The sequence below is a fragment of the Myotis brandtii genome, unplaced genomic scaffold (assembly GCF_000412655.1).
Source record: "Myotis brandtii unplaced genomic scaffold, ASM41265v1 scaffold151, whole genome shotgun sequence".
NCBI classification, from domain to species: domain Eukaryota; kingdom Metazoa; phylum Chordata; class Mammalia; order Chiroptera; family Vespertilionidae; genus Myotis; species Myotis brandtii.
The window spans coordinates 2,943,143-2,946,643 of record NW_005355461.1 but is presented as its reverse complement, the minus strand read 5'-3'; the positions used below and the strand labels follow the sequence as shown (position 1 = coordinate 2,946,643).

Below are 3,501 nucleotides of genomic sequence, written 5' to 3'. Positions count from 1 at the left end.
GCCAGCCCTGGGCAGCTGGGGGGCTGAGGGGACTGGGAGACGCCGGAGGCAGGTGCGCAGGGCGGGCCCAGCCTTGCCGTGCGCCTGCCACCCCAACGGGGCTGAGGGGACTGGGTGTTGCCATCTTGTGGCTGTGGGCACCACCATCTTTGAGAGCGGGGCAGTCAATTAGCATATTCCCTCCTTATTGGCTGTGGGCGTCGCCATCTTTGTGGGCGGGGTCATCAATTAGCATATTCCCTCTTTATTAGATAGGATTATTGTCTTTATTATTATAATTAACCTAATTTGCCCGCCCCTGTTTAAAAAGGTATTCAACATTATTAGTTACTAGAGGCCCAGTGCATGCATTCACGCATGGGTAGCATCCCTCTTGGTGGCCTGCAGGGATCAGGCCGAAACCCGCAGTTCAACACTGCCTGCAGCTCCTACCTGCCGCTCCTGCTTATCCCGGCCCCACTGTGCCGGATGTGGGCTCGCACCCAATCAGTCCCGATTGGGAGAGGCTTGCGGTGCCTGCTGCAGCAGCGCTTGCCAGCCATGAACCCTGCCTCTGGCACCCTCCCAAGAGGAGTGGCCTGCGGGATTGGGCTGAAACTGGCTCTCCGACATTCCCCAAGGGGTCCCAGATTGCGAGAGGGTGCAGGCCAGACTGAGGGAGCCCACTGGTGCACGATCGGGCCGGGGAAGGACCGCGAGAGGGCTCCAGGGCATGTCTGGCCTATCTCGCTCAGTCACAATCAGCAGACCCCAGCAGCAAGATAACCTACTGGTTGGAGCATCTGCCCCCTGGTGGTCAGTGCACATCATGGAAACTGGTAGACCGGTCAACTGTCTACCCCCTGGTGGTCAGTGCACATCATAGCGACTGGTCAACCAGTTGACTGTCTGCCCCTGGCATCAGTGCACGTCATAGCAAGCAGTTGAGCAGCCTTAGCATATCATTAGCATATTACGCTTTGATTGGTTGTTCGGTTGTTCTGCAGTTTTGTCTATTTGCATATTACCCTTTTATTATATTATTAGTTATTAGAGAAACACATTAAAATCTCAGTGGTACACCACTTCACACCCACAAAAAGAGCTAAAATTAAGAAATACGTGAATGCAAATAGGACTCTCTCACATCGGTGGTGGAACTGTAAAATGACAACCATTTTTGGAAAAGGTTTCACAGTTCCTTATATTTGAACAAATATAGCCTAGGAAATCCACTCATTTATTTACCCAAGAAATATAAAAATATATGTCACAAAAAGGCTTTCTGGTGGCTGTTCTCCTTCCAATAAGGCTGAAAAAGCAGACCATAAAGTCCCATTTCCACAAAAACTGGCAGCAGCGCATTACCACGTGCTTTAACCAGCTGGCACTCAGGATCCGAAGATGCAAGGCCCAGCAAGCCAAATTCAAAGCACATGGCACTGCCCTGCACCATGTATTGGGACCCATCCAGCCCCATAGTGAGATGTCCCGAGAAGAGGTACCACACCAAAGTGCAACCCAGCAGGGGCTTCAGCTTGACGGAGTTAAGGGTGGCTGACATCCACAAAAAGATGGCTGGGACCATTGGGATCTTGATGCATTGGAGGAGGCGGAAAAGTCCAAGAAGTCCCTGTAGGCAACATGCAATGGCTGAAGGAGTACCTCTACAAGCTCATACTCTTCCCCAGGAAGCCTTGGCCTCCAAGAAGGGAGACAGTTCTGAAGAACTCAGGTTGGCCACCCAGCTGACAGGACCAGTCATGCCCATACCGAATGTCTACAAGAAGGAGAAAGCCAGGGTCATCACAGAGAAGAAGAACTTCAGCCTTTTGCCAATCTTCACATGGCCCGTGCCACTGCTGGGCTCTTTGACATCCAGGCAAAACAAAAAACGCACCAAAGAAGCTGCAGAACAGGATGTTGAAAAGAAAAAATAGGGCTGTTGGCCAGGGTCATCACAGAGAAGAAGAACTTCAGCCTTTTGCCAATCTTCACATGGCCCGTGCCACTGCTGGGCTCTTTGACATCCAGGCAAAACAAAAAACGCACCAAAGAAGCTGCAGAACAGGATGTTGAAAAGAAAAAATATAGGGCTGTTGCCAACTTGTGATAAAAAAAAAAAAAGTCTTGTATAAGAATTTTCAGAGCAACTTTATTCAAAATGACCCCAAACTAGAAATAACCCATGTATTTTTCAATAACAGGATGAATAAAAAATTTCAGTATATCCATACAATGACATACTACTCAACAAAAAGGAATGAACTACTAACACATTCAACACTATGAATGAATCGCAAAACATTATATCGAGTGAATAATAAATACACAAAAGTGTACATACTCCAAGTTTCCATTTAAATGATATTGTAGAACAAACTAACCACTGGTTTGAATAATTTTCATCTAGGAGATGGGGAGGGGAAAAAAAGAGTGAAGGGCTGTGATACACTGGTATGTTAATTTAGTTATCCCCTTGTACCTCACTTTGATATGTGACTACTGCTATGGGCAAACATCTGAGAAAGGAAGGTCAAGAAAAGGCCATAGATGGAAAGGCAATCCATGGAAATGTGGCTCTTCACAAAGCAGAACACACAGCTGTCCAAAAAAACCCAAACAAACAACAGAAATACTGCTTCCTCTTCCTTTATCAGACAACATCTTTTAGTGAACAACAATATATCCTCCTATCTTTATAAAAATATTAAACTGAAAACAGTTTTTAGCTACCAAAAAAGTATCTAGTTTTGATTAGGGAGCTCCTTCAAAAACAGGAAAAATAGTATATGCAGAAAAGACCAACTCTGGGGATATAACTCATCAAATAACCCCCAACTTAGTAATAATTTCTCAAAACCCAATTTAAAATCCATTATGTAAAATTCCTTTTCCTCAATCTTAACACATTTCATACCGCTCAGGAGTTTTCTCGTGTTTCGCGTGCCATCTGTTAAGGGCTGCTCACGAGTGTTCTCGTTTTTCACGCCCATGGAAAAAGGAGCGAATCTAGATACTTATGTAAATTTTGTTTGGTCCCTCTTCATAGAGGAAAATATTTTACGCAGTACCATACGTTAAAAAAGTACTAGGAACTTTAATTGTTTAATTGTTTAATTTTTTTTGTAAATAAAAATGTTATAATTATTGAAAAACAACACCTAAAGTGCATTATGATGATTTAAATAACGTGGTTTGCCCAAAAACGTGCGATCCCTGGCGTATGATTAGAGATTTCTATGCAGTACGCAATGTGTTAAGAGTATCTATAAAAAAAAAAAATGATCCACTTGAAAAAATGAGCAAAAGAGATGAACAAGCAAGCCACAGAAAAGCTTAAGAAAATGGTCTTAGACATGAAAACTGTCACAATATATGCAGAGACATGTTCAAAACTGTTCACAATTTCATTGTCTGTAATAAAAATTATAAATCTAAATATGTTAATAGAACAGCTATATAAATTGTGGTATATTTATGCAATCAAATACTATTAAGCAATAAAAGTTAACTGTTTCA

The 3,501-nt window shown here is 43.5% G+C and overlaps 1 pseudogene; it reads left to right on the top strand.

The window, feature by feature from the left end:
• Window positions 1–1,246: 1,246 nt before the first annotated feature.
• LOC102250385 lies at window positions 1,247–2,106 on the top strand (annotated as a pseudogene).
• Window positions 2,107–3,501: the final 1,395 nt, after the last annotated feature.